Below are 17,934 nucleotides of genomic sequence, written 5' to 3'. Positions count from 1 at the left end.
ATGTTTATAACAACATTATTTACAATAGCCAAGACATGGAAGCAGCCCAAGTGTCCATCGATTGATGAATAAAGATATGGTGCCTATACACACACACACACACACACACACACACACACACACACACACTGGAATATTATTCAGCCATAAAAATAATGAAATCTTATCATTTGCAATGAAATAGATGGAACTAGAGTGCATAATTCTAAGCTAAATAAGTCAATCAGTCAAGGACAGACAGATGCCATATGATTCCACTTATATGTGGAATTTAAGAAACAAAGCAAAGGAACAAAGAAAAAGAGAGAGAGAAACAAGCCAAGAAACAGACTCTTAACTACTGAAAGCAAACTGACAGTTACCAGAGGGGAGGTGGGTGGGGAGATGTGGAAATAGTTAAGTGGGATTAATTAGTGCACTTGTGATATACACTGAGTAATGTATAGAATTGTTGAATAACTATATTGTATGTCTGAAACCAATATAACACTGTATATTAATTTTACTGGAATTAAAATTTAAAAAAGAATGAAATACATTAAAATTTTAAATTAAAAAATGACTTTTTACATAATATGATACATATTAGAACAATATACATGAACCTTGAAAAACATCTGTAAGTCGTTTGACAAACATGGGCATTTCGAAGCAACAATAATTAACATGATACAAATTAAGTGACTTGGTAAAATGGAGTTTTATTTTTCTAAAGGTCCACAGATCTTTCTCTGAAGAACCAAATGGCACTATGTGAGGCTTTGGCTTCCAACATTTTCTTCCAGTGTATTTGGCAACTTCTGGGTACCACACACAAGGATTTACTTGCACTTGATTTTATGACAGTTTTTCTTGAGAGTTTATGCAGCAAGCTTTTTTCCCCCCAGATCCCTCTGGCTTTATCTCTCTTCTAATGAGCTAAAGGAAAAATTGGATTTATTTAGTTTACTTAGCTTTTATCTCATTGTTTGCCTCAGAGTGACATCCTTTACAGGTTTCTACAATCACATCAAGGGTTATTTAGAACTTATTTTAAAAGTTCAAGTGGAATACTTAACATACATGATGAAATAAGAGGGTTTAATGCAAATTGTAATAAATTTCAAAGATTGAAATCCCACAATGTGTTTCCTTTCCATGGTTCTTGAGAACTAGAAATTCAGCATGTATCTATAGGAAAAGGAAAACAAAGGAAAGTTCACTATTCTGCCAGAGTATATGCTGGTTTAGTATCCTTATAAAATATATATAATATGTGCAGTAAATCATAATCTTAAGTATATTTATAATACTGCATTATTCAAACCAAAACCTACTTTAACAAAATGTCTATAAATAAAAGTAGCTGATGAAATGAAATCCAAAGTTATGACAAGGAGACTCACTGTGACTTGAAGCTGTGTTGCTAAGAGAACTTAAAAAAGCATGTGACCTTAAAGCCATTCAAGGACTTGTGCAGCTCAGGCAGACCTCTGAGTGTGGCTGGAGGCTGCCAAGGCAGACCCTCAGCCACACAGAACTGAGAGTGTGTGTTCTGCCAGACCACCTAATTTCATGGGCCCTGGAGCTCAGAACAGCAGCTGCTGTCATTGGTTGATGGGGGAGGTTCCATGCCTACTGCACAGTTTTATGGATGAGCCCTGACTACAGGTGCAAGTTTTAAAAATTCTTAAAATATGTCCACAAATGCCCTTATAGCTAGTGCAGCCCCTAAACCTAGGGCATTTCCCTTGCTGCTAAAGACCCTAATTCTGCACCCATTGCTCTGGCTGTCCCCCACGGGAAAAATGGTGTGTGTATCAGAGTGACCTTTACGTTATCCTGACTTCTTTTCCTATTCATCAACTGAGGGTGAGCCAGTTTTTATTAAAGTAACAACTATTGTGGCAAAAAAAAAGCCATTCAAGGAAAAGTAAGGAGGTACCCTCTCTACATTCTTTACTATATGATTCCAATTGAGGATGGGCCTGAAATTATATTTCTAAATATTTCAGAAAAGTCCATAGAAGTGTTAAAAAGACTTTTAAGAATGTCTCTCTGTCTTTCTGCATCAGTAAGTAGTAGTGCTCATCAGAATTTCCTAATAGCACAAAAACAAAGGCAAGTCCATACACTTGTTCAGTCGTTAGAAGAATGCGAGGTAGACCGTTAGATCACCCCTAGCCAGAGCTTCTGTGGGCTTTGTACCATATGCTAATCACCAACGTGAGTCAGGTGGACTTTCATGGCCAGGACCTCTTCTGGGCGTTGCTTCCTAAGTGGAATATAAAACAGATAAGGGAGTAGGGGGAGGTAATACAGGGGAGCTACTCTTTCCAGCTCAAAAGTTGCTGATGAAGACCATATATGCTTTCAAGAACCCCACATTTTCCTCTAGCTGTGGATAGTGGCTAATGTGGTTATCCAGAATCGACACTGTGGACTATGGCAGTGTTTTCCTGTACAGCTTCAAAAACTCTGGATACGGATTCACAGGATCCAATGGCCCATAGATAAAAGAATGGGAATAGTTATGGAAGCAAGAGCTCCCACCCAGCATCTTCTAAACGTCTTCCTCTGGTTGATATATTGTTAGAGACTGTTGATAACGAAGTTATCCCATCATTGTTGCATATCCCTGACTACATGTCCCACAGCTCATTCTCAGAGGGTCAGGTGTACAGCTAAAGACTGAGATGAGACCTTGGGGGAATCCAAAGAAGTTCAATTTTGTGAGGATGGGTGACAGGATGCCTCCATCTTTGAGAAATTTTGGAGAAAGAGAGGATAGTGAGTCTCAGGAAATCCATTTGACAGACAGAGACTCTTTATGGTAAGCTGACCAGATCCATTCTACTAGAATATATAAGAGCGGCTCCTGAGCAACGAAGCTCCATAATCATGAGACAAAAAGTTGGTCTTGCAATTCTGAAGCCCCAGATACCCCAAAAGCACCTCCACAATGCTGGTCTGCTCAAATATGGAATAGCAATCTGGTCTCAGTTTGTCACTGAAGCCAAAGCCCAAGAAATCAAGGGCAATCACTCATGAAACCTCAGGGTCAGACTTTTCCAAATCTTGTACCAATCGTAGCTGGATGCTGGAAAGCCATTTAAAAGTACAACTATCTCAGGAATTCCAACCACACCCACAGAGTCTTGGTAGAAGATGCATAGTCCCTTGTAGGTGAAAAATTTGCCTGACAACTACCATGAGTGAAAAGCAAGGGAAAGTGGGAGTCAGGTGTGATACGTGGATAGGCTACAAGTAGGGGCACAGCCCATAGCCCCACCTGAACCCACCATTCTCTCATCCTAATTCAGGTAAGATCTGGGCTACAAGACTCCATGTTTGGGGAGGCACATATTCTTTTCAATAATGCATGAAATGCATATAAACAACTACTTCACATGTACTCATGTAAAAATAAATTACAGAAATTAAACCAAAATAAATGGACTACAGAAGCATCAAAGAAATGCAGGCAATCAACGAGGTATTGTCCAAATGGCAAGGCTTCCCAGGGTGTTTTCTGTGAGAACATTAAGGAAAAGCAGATGCCATTGCTAATAAAAAGGAACCCGATTATGAAGGGAAAATATGTCATTTTTGTTACTAGAAATTAAAATATGATGAAAGGAGTAAAGAAGACTTACTAAACAGATTTCTGAACACTCCCATTTACAAATGAGGATAAAAAAGTCACATTTGAAATATTAGCAATCAAACCTTCCTTAATTTGATGAAAGATTCTAGAAACACATCAGTTTCTCTGAACTCCTATCATTAAGTCATCCTGATTACAAGGAAGCTAGCAAACGAAAGCCAGAGAAAGAACCACACCAATTTCCTCCTGCATCTCCACAAGAGATACACCAGGAATGTTCTTACAGGTTCATCCTGGGTCATCTTCCTGCTTTTTGGGCCAATGACTGTGGCACAGGGGCTCCCAGTCCTCCACTGGAGAACCCAATAGAGAGTGGGTTATGAGCTGCTCTCACTGCACAATCCAATCATCCAGGTGATGCATATTTGCAATATTTAGTAATGGTTTGTGTACTCAGATTACCAATGTAGCTATAATTGTGATTACCACTGTTTTATATAGATATTATTTGTCATTTACCCCATTAGCTAATTCATTCTATTACCATTTCTATTTGCATCTCAGATCATCTTCCCTCTTCCCAAATAACATTTCCAAGATGTTCCTTTAATATGGTGTCAGTTAGTAGAAACACTACAAGTTATGACTTTTCTCATGTGTCTGTATTTCAGAGTTAAGATCTTAAGGGAGTCAGCATGGAAATAGTATTCAGTGTACAGGGCAATTAATCAGGATTAATAGCTAAGGAAGGGACCAGACATATATTAATCAAACTTCCTTGATCAACATTGGATGTGGCCATCAGAGGAAGTCCCTGAGCTTGGGCACACCAGCTCTCTGTAGCTGAGGTAATGACTGAAAAGACTTCCAGCTGACTGCACTCTAAGCAGCTGAAGGGGAGAGTCTGTCTTTGGGAGGGGGTTCTTGGTGGTCCATATTCATGTCTATCATAGGTTCACTATCAAATGATACTCTGGCCAGATAGACAACAGTAGGCTGACAGTTATTTTCTCTCAGCACTTGCTTTTGGCTTCCATTTCTTGATGAAAAGAAGGATGCTGTCACACTATTTGGTTTTCCACTTTTCGGCATCATGCCCTTTTGTCTGCTATTGTGCTCCATATACTTACATCATAGCTTCACTACAATGTGTTCACATGTGCTTCCTGAATCCAAGATGTAATGACTTCCCTAAATCCAGGGCTATTACCAGAAATTTTCATTTGACTATTATTTTTCCAAAATTCACCCATGTTTCTGCCTCTGGAATGCCTATGAGATGTACTTAATAGCTACTTATTCCATTCCTTAAGTCTCTTTGCCTCTCTTTCATCCTGTTTTTCTCTTTATCTTTCTATGAGGTGTTCTGTATTATTTCTTTCACCTGTCTTCTAGGTCACCAATTCTCTATCCAGTTATGTCTCCTTTGTTGTATAAAAGTTCTTTAATCTTTTGTTCTAGTGGCTACAATGATTAAGTCTAGAAAACTCATTTAGCACTTTTTTGATAATGAGCTGCTTCTTCCTTACATGTTCTGTCATACACACACATTCACACATGCACGCACACGCGCGCACACACACACACACACACATATATATATAACACATTTGTTTTTTATGTTGGCATTTGGTAATAATTCTGTGATGGTTTCCATTCTGATTTCTTGTTCGATTTTGCTGATGGAGGCTACTTTTGGATTACATATTTATATTGAGGGAGTTTATCTGCAGGAATCTTACAAAAGCCTTAATTAAGATTAAGCTCCTCCAGAAAGGATTATTGTACATTTGTCATTTGATTAGGTTGCCACCAGGAATTATCTGGGTCATGCTGATAGTGTTAATTTGAACCCCAGGGCTACACTAGAACACTCGTGTGATTGCAAATTCTCAGACTTTTTTCCTTCAGAGGTAAGGACTGGGAATAGAATTTTCCTTGGTATCTCCTATTCCCAATGGAAGAAAGTAAAGTTTTCACATAGAATGCAGTCATTCAAGCACCACATCATGCAAAGCCAAGTATTTAATGTGATGGGTCTTATTTTGTCAGGCCAATGTGGCTAAAGGTAAAAAAAAAAAAATCTGATCATTCAAATAGCCTACATTAAAATATGTGGTCAGAATCAAGGAAAGTCATTTTAATACTATTAATCTGTACAACTCTTCTCTGACTTGATTGAAGTGGCAGATTTCCACTCGCAGGTCTGGACTCATAACCTTCTCGTCATGATTAAGAGCATACTACTTATCAAAGAAGCAAACAGCAGGTAAAGTATAATACCAGATTCCCCCTCCATTTTTGAGACTGAGTACCTAGTAAGACTCTTAGTAGCTCAGCCTGACACACCTGAGTGTGCACTGGGCCCATGGCTGTTAAGTCAGCGGGTACACATCCCTGATTTGTTACCTCAGAGCTGAGTGTGGCTTGAGTTGCTGACTGGATGCCTCCATCATCCTCATGATGCCAACGTGCTAGTCATTAGAGTTTGCATTATCCACAGGAAAGATTACAGGACTTGGAAGGAATAGAATCAGATAAATCTGGGCAACTTAGAATAGGAACTCCAGTTACTAAGGAGCTGTAATAGGCTGAACTTTTAGATTTAGCAATTTCTGTAGTGAGTTTGGATTCTCCCTTCAGTTTTTCAATGAATTTTGTAACAAGGGTAATGCTGAGTAAGTTTGAGTGGCGTATGTTTGACTTATTAATACTATTTCCCCAGGACTGTTGCTTATAATTGGTTATTTAAGCAATAAATCCATTTCTCCAAATTAATTTTTACTCTTAACCACACCATTAGAGAATTATTAACTACACCATTAGAGAATGAATTCTCACCAGATGCCCTTTGTCATCAATCACCTTCTGAAGTGAATGAACAATCAGATGTACTCACTTCCTCTACCTGTCTTCAACATCAACACTCATTTTTCCTCACTATACCTTGGATTTCATATCTGTCACTCACCCTTGCAATTCCAGTCTATATGGTGCATATACAACATTATTTTACTCATGTTCCTATTTGGTTTCTGAAATTACAGATAAAAAAAGGTTTTGGTTTTTGTAGATTTTCCAGATCTATCTCTGTTTGGTTGAAAATATCATCCTTCATAGGGGCATTTACGAATTATTTTAAAAGTACAGATGCCACTCTTAAAATATTGACCAAATATTGGTGTCCAAAGGAAATCCTAATCAGTTTCCAAGGATTGAAATCAAGTATCTTGGTATTCACAGTGATAAGAAGATAAAAAAATTAAAATACAATAAAATTAAGCAGCATTCAAAGAGCCTTGAGTAAGAGAAGGGTGAATGAGATCACCTTAGTTCTCTAATGGGAGTGCATATAATTGGCATCATGGAAGGTGTAGCACAATTGCTCATGTATAGCTCTGGTTTCATATCTCAGGTGGGTTGAATCATGTGGCCCCAACTTCATACCATGTAGTCCTAACTCCCAGTACCTCAAATAGGATCATATTTGGAGATAGAGTCCATAATGAGGCAATCAAATTAAAATATATTCTTTAACATGGACCTAATCCAAATGACTCTTTTCTATATAAACAGGGAAAATATGAACACAGAGACATGCATATGGAGAAGACAATGTGAAAAGACAATGGGAGAAGTCAACCGTATAAGAGTTTAGGAGATAGACCAGGAATACATCCTTCCCTTACACATCTCAGCAGGAGGCTGTTGGGTGAAATATGGACATTAAAGGTTCTTCAGGTGAGGGCTCATACAGAAAAGAGGAGAGCTGTGGAGAAAGACTATCATCACAGAGAATACATATAGCATCATGAAAAATATGTTGCTAGAAATATGAGTGTCAAGGGTGCTTCTAATGAGATAACAGATGGCAATTAGGAACTTGGTATTGGAAACTTGCAAAATGGCCATCCTTGTTAAAATGTGGCATAGCATTTAGTTGAACTGAGTGCTAGTATTTTGTGAAGAATATGACTTTTACATGATAAACTGGGACAGTAAACTGAGGAGATTTCTAAGCACAGTGTTGAAGGCATGGCCTGGTTTCTCCTTGCTACTCATGGTAAATGCCAGAGGAGAGACATAAATTAAAGAAAGCACATGAAAGAAAAAGAAACTAGTATGTGATGATTTGCAATTTCTCACCCTATCCAGATAGCCTGCTTTTTAAAAAAGGGAACAAGGGTGTGGCTAGAAAACCATCAGTTGGGAGGTTAGGCATGTGAAATGTGGGTAAAATCAACATCTCATCAGTAGCCAGAGAGATGGTTGTTGAAAAGGTGAGTGGAGGACACTCCTATGTGATGGCTTTAACACCTTGAATTGCAAGGAATGCCAAAGTGTTTTATTCTGAAATTTTAGTATCAGTAAAAATGTGGACAACTAATATTGAAAGAGAAACAGATGGAAAAAAATAAAGGAAGATTGTTGTACTACTAGGATTCTATAGACAAAGAAGAGGGCCTACAGATGTACCTAGCTGGGAACATACATTATCCCTCAGAAAAGGGGCAAATGACCCCAAAGTAGGTTCAGATGTTGGCAAAGCTGCCACTGCCACTATGAACCCAGAAGTGCAATGCCAAAGCATAGAGCCATCTCCTCCCTCATTCCAAGGTCATATCCTGAGTTCCAAATGTTAGGGCTACATTTGTTGTTCAGAAGAATGTACTGCAGCAACCCTGGGTGGGTGGGAGGCCACCAATTACCATGGCTGAGAATGGGAAGCTGCCACCCCATGGGATCAGAGGTCAGAGCCTAGAGCCAAAAAGGATACTTTTCAAACACTATGATCTAATACAATTTTCATTCATATGTGGAATTTAGGAAATGAAACAGATGAACACAGGGAAAAAAAGAGGTAAACCATAAAACAGACTCTTAACTATAGAGAATAAACTGAGGGTTGCTGGAGGGGAGGTGGGTGGGGGATGGGTTAAATAGGTGATGGGTACTGAAGGAGGGCACTTACTGTAATGAACACTGGGTGTTATATGTAAGTGATGAATCACTATATTCTATTCCTGAAACTAATATTATACTATATGTTAACTGGAATTTAAATAAAAACTTGAATCAAAAAAATATTTTCCTTCCTAGGATCCAAATTTGCCCTTGACATATGAAACCTTGTCTCCCTTTCAATTTCTCAATTTTGAAATAGTGACGTCTACCTTGTGCCTGTCCGGCCATTGTATTTGGGAGCAGATAACTTGTTGACTGTGTTCACACATTCTCACTTGGACAGGAATATTGCCTCAGCATTAATCATAGCTGGAAATGCACCCATATCTGATACAGGGTATTTCAATTAGATTTCTCCTTAGCATTTGTGCTGGAATCAGTGAAGACTTCTGTTGACATTCACATAGGAAGAATGTATTGTGCACACTGGGACATGAATTTTGGAATTCCAGTGGGTTATTATGGTTTGAATTTTGTGCCCTAAAATAGATATGTTGTATTCCTGACCCCCTTCATTTTTTAAATAATTTTTTATTATGTTATGTCACCATACGGTACATCCTTACTTTCTGATGTAGTGTTCCATGATTCATTATTTGCATATAACACCCAGGGCTCCATGCAATATGTGCCCTCCTTAATACCCATGACCAGCCTATCCCAATCCCCCACTTCCCTCCCCTCTAAAGCCCTCAGTTTGTTTCCCAGAGTCCATAGTCTCTCCTGGTTCATTCCCCCTTCTGTTTACCACCCCCCCATTCTTCCCTTCCTTCTCCTACCGATCTTCCTGCTATTTCTTATGTTACATAAATGAGTGAAACCATATAATTGTCTTTCTCTGCTTGACTTATTTCACTTAACATAATCTCCTCCAGTCCCGTCCATGTTGCTGCAAATGTTGGGTAATTGGTCTTCCTAATGGCAGACTAATGTTCCATTGTATATATGGAACACATCTTAATCCATTCATCTGTTGAAGGGCATCTCTTCTCCTTCCACAATTTAGCTATTGTGGACAATGCTGCTATGAACATTGGGGTGCATATGACAATTCTCTTCACTACATCTGTATCTGTGGGGTAAAGAGCCAGTAGTGAAATTGCTGGGTCACAGGGTGGCTCTATTTTTAACTTTTAAAGGGACCTCCACACTGTTTTCCAAAGCGGCTGTACCAACTTGCATTCCCACCAACGGTGTAAGAGGGATCCCCTTTCTCCACATCCTCTCCAACATTTGTTGTTTCTTCCTTTGTCAATTTTTACCATTCTACCTGGTGTAAGGTGGTATCTCAAAGTGGTTTTGATTTGCATTTCCCTGATGGCTAATGATTTTGAACATTTTTTCATGTGTCTGTTAGCCATTTGTATGTCTTCATTGGAAAAGTGTCTGTTCGTATCTTCTGTCCATTTTTTGATTTGATTATTTGTTTCTCATGTATTCAGTTTCAGAAGTTCTTTGTAGATCTTGGATACCAGTCTTTTATCTGTAGTGTCATTTGCAAATATCGTCTCCCATTCCGTGGGCTTCCTCTTAGTTTTTTTTGACTGTTTCCTTGGCTGTGCAGAAGCTTTTTATCTTGATGAATTCCCACAAGTTCATTTTTGCTTTTGTTTCCTTGCCTTTGTAGAAATGTCATGAAAGAGGTTGCTATGGCCCATGTGGAAGAGGTTACTGCCTATATTCCTCTCAAAAATTTTGATGGATTCCTGTCTCACATCGAGGTGTTCATTCATTTGGAATTTATCTTTGTGTATGGTGTGAGACAGTGGTCAAGTTTCATTCTTTTGCATATAGCTGCCCAATTTTCCCAGCACCATTTATTGAATAGACTGTCTTTTCTCCACTGGATGTTTTTTCCTGCTTTGTCAAAGATTAGTTGCCCAAAGAGCCAAGGGTCCACTTCTGGGTTCTCTATTCTGTTCCATTGGTCTATGTGTCTGTTTTTGTGCCAGTACCCTGCTGTCTTTCTGATCACAGCTTTGTACTATAGCTTGAAATCAGGCAATATGATGCCCCCATCTTTGTTTTTCCTTTTCAACAATTCCTTGGCAATTCGGGGCCTTTTCTGGTTCCACACAAATTTAAGGGCTGTTTGTTCCAGCTCTTTGAAAAATGTCATTGGTATTTTGATTGGGATGGCATTGAAAGTGTAGCTTGCTCTGGGTAGCACAGACATTTTAACTATGTTTATTCTTCCAATCCATGAGCATGGAATACCATCTTTTTGTATCTTCTTCTATGTCTTTCAAGAGTAATCTGTAGTTTCTAGAATATAGATCTTTACCTCTCTGGTTAAGTTAATTCCGAGATATCATATGAGTTTTGGTGTTATTGTAAATGGAATGGATTCCCTAATTTCTCTTTCTTCAGTCTCATTATTCGTGTATAGAAATGCAACTGATTTCTGAGCATTGATTTTGTATCCCGCCACATTACTGAATTGCTCTATAACTTCTAATAGTTTGGGAGTGGATTCTCTTGGATTTTCCATATAAAGTATCATGTCATCTGCAAAGAGAGACATTTTGACTTCTTCTTTGCCGATTTGGATACCTTTGATCCCTTTTTGTTGTCTGATTGCTGTTGCAAGGACTTCTAGTACTATGTTGAATAATAATGGAGAGAGTGGGCATCCTTGTCGTGCTCCTGATCTTAAGGGAAAGGCTTTCAGCTTTTCCCCATTGAGAATGATTTTCGCTGTAGGCTTTTCATAGAGAGTTTTTATGAAATTGAGGAATGTACCCTCTATTCCTACACTCTGAAGGGTTTTAATCAGGAAAGGATGCCGTATTTTGTCAAATGCTTTTTTTGCATGAATTGAGAGGATCATATAGTTCTTGACTCTTTTCCTGTTGATATGATCTATCACACTGATCGATTTGCAAATGTTGAACCACCCTTGCATCCTAGGGATGAATCCCACTTGGTCATGATGGATAATCCTTTTAATGTACTGTTGGATCCTATTAGCTAGGATCTTGTTGAGAATTTTGGTGTCCATATTCATCAGGGATATCGGTCTGTAATTCTTTTTGATGGGGTCTTTGCCTGGTTTGGGGATCAAGGTAATACTGGCCTCATAGAATGAGTTTGGTAGTTTTCCTTCTGTTTATATTGTTTGAAACAGCTTCAGGAGAATAGGTATTATTTCTTCTTTGAATGTTTGGTAGAATTCCCCAGGGAATCTGTCAGGCCCTGGACTGTTTTGGGGGAGGTTTTTGATCACTGCTTCAATCTCTTCATAATTAATTTGTCTGTTTAAATAATCAATTTCTTCCTGTTTTAGTCTTGGTAGTTTATAGGTTTTCAGGAAGGCATCCATTTCTTCCAGGTTGTTTAATTTATTGGCATAAAGTTGTTGATAAAGTTTCTAATGATCCTTTCTATTTCATTGGTGTTGGTTGTGATCTCTCCCCTTTCATTCATAATTTTAATAATTTGGGTCCTTTCTCTTTTCTTTTGGATAAGTCTTGCTAGTGGTCTGTCAATTTTATTGATTCTCTCAAAGAACCAGCTTCTAGTCCTGTTGATCTGCTCTACTGTACTTCTGGTTTCTGATTGATTGATCTCTGCTCTAATCTTGATCACCTGACTTCTTGTGCGTGGGTTAGGCCTGTTCTTCTGTTCCAGCTCCAGCTTCTTGAGGTGAGAATATAAAAACTGCATTTTAGATTTTTCTATTCTTTTGAGTGAGGCTTGGATGGCTACATATTTTCCCCTTAGGGCTGCCTTTGCAGTGTCCCATAGGTTTTGGTCCGATGTGTTTTCATTCTCTTTGGTTTCCAAAAATTGCTTAATATCATTTTTAATTCCCTGGTTTACTCAATCATTATAAGCAGGATAGTTCTTAGTCTCCAAGTGTTTGAGTTTCTTCCAAATTTTTCCTTGTGATTGAGTTCCAGTTTCAAAGCACTGTGGTCTGAGAATATGCAGGGAAAAATCTTAGTCTTTTGGTATGGGTTGAGACCTGTTTTGTGACCCAGTATATGGTCTATTCTGGAGAAAGTTCCATGTGCATTTGAAAAGAATGAGTATTCTGCTGTTCTGGGGTGTAGTGTTCTCTATATATCTATGAGGTCCATCTGGTCCAGTATGTCATTCAAAGTTCTTGTTTCTTTGTCGATTTTCTGCTTAGGTGATCTGTCTATTGCTGAGAATGGGTTGTTGAGGTCCCCTACTATTAGTGTACTATTATCTATATGTCTCCTTATTCTGGTTAAGAGTTGGCTTGTGTATCTAGCTGCTCCCCTGTTGGGGGCATATATATTTATAATTGTCATATCCACTTGTTGGATACATCCTTTAAGAATAATATAGTGTCCTTCTGTATCTCTAACTACAGTCTTTAGTTTGAAATCTAATCTGTCTGATATGAAAATTGCCACCCCAGCTTTCTTTTGAGGTCCACTGGCATGAAAAATGGTTCTTCATCCCTTCACTTTCAGTATGGATGTATCTTTAGGTACAAAATGAGTCTCTTGTAGACAGCATATGGATGGGTCATGTCTTTTTATCCAATCTGCAACCCTGTGGCATATTATGGGAGCAGTTAGGCCATTCACCTTGAGAGTGATTATCAAGAGAAATGATTTTAATGATGTCATGTTTCCTGTGAAGTCTTTGTTTCTATAGATTGTAAATTTCTGTTCTGTATCACTCTTGGGGTCTTTTTACTTTTATAGAACCCCCCTTAATATTTCTTGTATGGCTGGCTTGGTTGTCACATATTCTTTCAGTTCCTGCCAGTCTTGTAAGGTCCTTGTCTCTCCATCAATTCTGAATGACAGCCTTGCTGGATAAAGGATCCTTGGCTGCATGTTCTTCTCAGTTAGAGCTCCGAATATGCCTTGCCAACCTTTCCTGGCCTGCCAGGTCTCTGTAGACAGGTCTAACGTTATTCTGATGTTCCTCCCTCTGTAGGTTAGGATTCTCTTCCCCCTGGCCGCTTTCAAGACTGTATCCTTGGATCTAATATTTGCAAATTGCATGCACTATGATGTGACGCGGTGTAGGTTTGTTCTCATTGATCTTGGGAGGGGTCCTCACTGCCTCTTGGACACGAATGCTTGTTTCCTTTGCCAGATTAGGGAAGTTCTCAGCTACAATTTGTTCAAATATCTCTTCTAGACCTCTCTCTCCACCTCCCCTCAGGGATGCCGATGATTCTGACATTGGAATGTTTCATTGAGTCAATAATCTCCTGTAATCTACATTCTTGAGACTGGATTTTTTTGAGCCAGATTTCCATTTTTTCCTTCTTTTCTATCATCCCATCTTCCAATTCACTAATTCGTTCTTCTACCTCATTTACCCTGGCCATCAGAGCATCCAGTTTAGACTGCATTTGATTCATAGCATTTTTAAATTCTGCCAGATTCGCTCTCATTTCCACTCTTAGAGATTCTATAGTCTCGTTAATATTTTTGTTAGCATTTTTTCAAGCCTATACATCATCTTGACCATTGTTACTCTGAACTCCATTTCTGACAATTTGGTTATATCCATATCCATCAGTTCCGTGGCAGAGGCCACAGTCTCTGTCTCCTTTCTTTGCTGGGGGGGATTTCTCCTCCTCGTCGTTCTGATAAGGAGAGAGGTTGAAAGGATGCACAGAGCCCAAATTATTGACCGGGACCCAGGCAGTGTGCACTTGTTTTATAAGGACCTTAGGGATGTGGGCTTCTTGATTTTTCAGACTGCCTTCTGGGGGAGGGGCCTGCCACGCTGATATTCAGGCAACCCCGCTTGGGTAGAGTTGCCTGGTCCCCTCTGAGGGGGGATGAGGGGTGGGCACAATGTGAACTGGTATGTCCAGGCTTTTGTTCTCAGGAGGCTTTCCCTGGCGGTTTTTGTGTGACTCTTCTGAGAGAGCAGCAGTGGCCATACCCTAGCCTATGTCTCAGAACAGAGAGATCGCAGTCTGCTCTCCACTGAGCTCTCCTGGCCACTCTAACTCTGTTTCTGTCAATGCTGCCAAAAACCCTGCAGCATCCCAGGTTGTGCACCCTATAGCCACTCTCCCAGCCCTCACTTCCAATGCTGGCACATCTCTGTCCTTCGTGTTTCTAACACCGCCAGCCACCCCGGTTCCTGCTCAGTCTCCCGAGCTCCCTGTTTCAGTGTGGTTCACGCGCTCCGGAGTGCCCGTTGTCAGTCTGGTAGCGCGTGCGCTCCCTAGCTCCAGGTATCAGTCCAGTTCCAGTGAGTGCTCCAGAGCCGGTTTTCAGTCTGGTCACACGCGCGTTTCTGGGCTCATGGTCTCAGTCTGCTCTCTCGCGGGTGCCAGTCCACGAGTCCAGCCTGCTCCCCAGTGCAGGTGGCTACTGCTTCCCGGTGCCCAAGCGCGGCGGCTCCCTCGCCCTTCTGTTTCTCTTCCGATATCTGTGCGCGGATTCACGGCTCCCCACTTCGTACCTCAATACTCAGCACTGGAGATGTTCGTTTGTAGAGATCCAGATGTATCTTCCTACCTCTCGGGCTGATTTCGTGCATGTTCAGGATGATCTGGTAGATATCCAGCTCGATTCAGGTGACCAGCTGAATAAAGGTCCCCTACTCCTCCGCCATTTTTTCCTGACCTCCTGACCCCCTTCAAATATGATCTTATTTGGTAATAGAGGCTTTACTGAGGTAATTATATTCAAGTGAAATCATTAGGATAGTACTCATCCAATATGACTGCTGTCCTTATAAAAAGGGGATATTTGGAGTCACAGACACACAGGGAAGATCATATGGGTATATATTGTGAAAACATGGCTATTTTAAGCTAAAGAGAATAGCCTGTAAAAGATATATGCCTCATAACCCTGAGACTCACCCAACAATGTAACACACAATGATAAACTTGAAGGATTTAGGATTATAAGGCAATAAATTATATGTTATTTAATTTGACCAGTTCCCGACATTTGGTTTTGCATTCCTAGAAAACTAATACAATATCCTGAAATCACCAGACTCAAAACATAAATAATCAAGCAAAGGAAAAACAACAGGTAAAAAACAACAGCTGCTTCCTCCTCATTCTCCAACATGGGGCAACAAGGAAATCTCCTATCGGCTCACCTTGAGATATCTCCTCACACATCTGACCAACAGCTGTGGCTCCTTGGTTGTAGGTCCTTCATTGGCTGACTCAGGTAAGTGTGGTGCTTGAGCTACACTGACCAGAAACTCCCACCATCCCTATGATGAAATGTTGCAAGTTATGAAATTTTTGAGTTTTTCAAAATAAAAAAATTTTAGCCTGAAAGAGACAGACTCAGAGAAGTCTGAGTGAATTAGAACAGTAACTTCAGTTTCTAGGGAGCCTAAATAGGTTTTTTTAACTTTTGGATTTAGATAACTCTGTACTGATTTTGAGTCCTTACTTATGCTTTTAAATGAATTGCACAATATGAGTAGTATTGAAATAAATTTGACTTGGATATCCTTTCCACTTCCCAGATTTCTACGTCACTCACACTTGCACTCCCAGTCATCCATCCAGGACCCAATGATGGTGCATTAAATGTTGTTTTACTGATTTGTTGAAGATTAGTTGACCAAAGAGTCGAGGGTCCATATCTGGGCTTTCTATTCTGTTCCACTGATGTAATCTGTTTTTGTGCCGATACCATGCTATCTTCATGATCACAGCTTTGTAGTATAACTTGAAATCAGACAACATGATGCCCCAGTTTTGTTTTTCAACATTTCCTTGGCAATTTGAGGTCTTTTCTGGCTCCATACAAATTTTAGGATTGTTTGTTCCAGCTCTTTGAAAAATGCCATTGGTATTTTGATAGGGATGGCATTGAAAGTATAGATTACTCTGGGCAGCATAGACCTTTTAAGAATATTTATTCTTTCAGTCCATGAGCATGGAATGTTTTTCCATGTTTTTCAGTCTTCTTCAATTTCTTTCATAAGTGTTCTGTAGTTTCTAGAGTACAGATCCTTTACCTCCTTGGTTAGGTTTATTCCTAGGTATCTTATGGTTTTTGGTGTTATTGTAAATGGAATCCATTCTTTAATTTCTCTTTCTACAGTTACATTGTTAGTGTATAGAAAAACAACTGATTTCTGTGTGTTGATTTTGTATCCTGCCACATTGCTGAATTGCTGTATGAGTTCTAATAAACTGGGTGGAGTCTTTTTGGTTTTCCACATAAAGTATCATGTCATCTATGAAGAGAGAGAGTTTGACTTCTTCTTTGCCAATTTGAATACCTTTTATTTCTTTTTGTTGTCTGATTGCTGATGCTAGGACTTCTAGTACTATGTTGAACAAAATCCAGCAGAAAAAAGATAGTCTCTTCAATAAATGATGCTGGGAAAATTGGACAGCTATATACGGAAGATTGAAACTCGACCATTCTCTTACACAATACACAAAGATAAACTCTAAATGGATGAAAGACCTCAATGTGAGACAGGAATCCATCAAATCCTAAAGGAGAACATAGGCAGTAACATCTTCAACATTGGCCACAGCAACTTCTTTCATGACATGTCTCCAAAAGCAAGGGAAACAAAAGCAAAAATGAACTTTTGGGACTTCATCAAGATAAAAAGCTTCTGCACAGCAAAGGAAACAGTCAACAAAACAAAGAGGTAACCCACGGGATGGGAGAAGATATTTGCAAATGACACTACAGGTAAAGGGCTGTTATCCAAGATCTATAAAGAACTTCTCATACTCAACACCCAAAAAACAAATAATCAAGTCAGAAAATGGGCAGAAGACATGAACAGACACTTCTCCAAAGAAGACATATAATTGGCTAACAGACACATGAAAAAATGTTCAACATCATTAGCCATCAGGGAAATTCAAATAAAAACCACACTGAGATACCACCTTACACCAGTTAGAATGGGAAAAAATAACAAGGCAGGAAACAGCAAATGTTGGAGAGGATGTGGAGAAAGGGGAACCCTCTTACACTGTTGGTGGGAATGCAAGTTGGTACAGTCACTTTGGAAAACAGTATGGAGGTTCCTCAAAAAGTTAAAAAGAGTGCTACCCTATGATCCATCAATTGCACTACTGGGTATTTATGCCAAAGATACAGATGTAGGGAAAAGAAAGGTCAAATGCACCCTAATGTTCATAGCAGCAATGCCCACATTAGCCAAACTGTGGAAGGAGCAGAGATGCCCTTCAACAGATGAATGGACAAAGAAGATGTGGTTCATATATACAATGGAATATTACTCAGCCATCAGAAAGGATGAATACCTACCATTTGCATTGACATGAATGGAACTGGTGGGGATTATGCTAAGTGAAATAAGTCAAGTAGAGAAAGACAATTATCATATGGTTTCACTCATATGTGGAACATAAGGAATAGTATGGAGGACATTAGGAGAAGGAGGGGAAAACTGAAGGGGGG

The 17,934-nt window shown here is 39.5% G+C and overlaps 1 pseudogene; it reads right to left on the bottom strand.

The window, feature by feature from the left end:
• Window positions 1–1,600: 1,600 nt before the first annotated feature.
• On the bottom strand, window positions 1,601–3,309 carry LOC123786369 (mesoderm-specific transcript homolog protein-like; annotated as a pseudogene).
• Between the last annotated feature and the right edge of the window lie 14,625 nt (window positions 3,310–17,934).

Source organism: Ursus americanus, chromosome X, assembly GCF_024610735.1.
Source record: "Ursus americanus isolate L20-20 chromosome X, mUrsAme1.1.p, whole genome shotgun sequence".
Lineage (NCBI taxonomy): Eukaryota > Metazoa > Chordata > Mammalia > Carnivora > Ursidae > Ursus > Ursus americanus.
The sequence above is the reverse complement of the archived record's forward strand: the minus strand, read 5'-3'. Positions and strand labels throughout refer to the sequence as shown.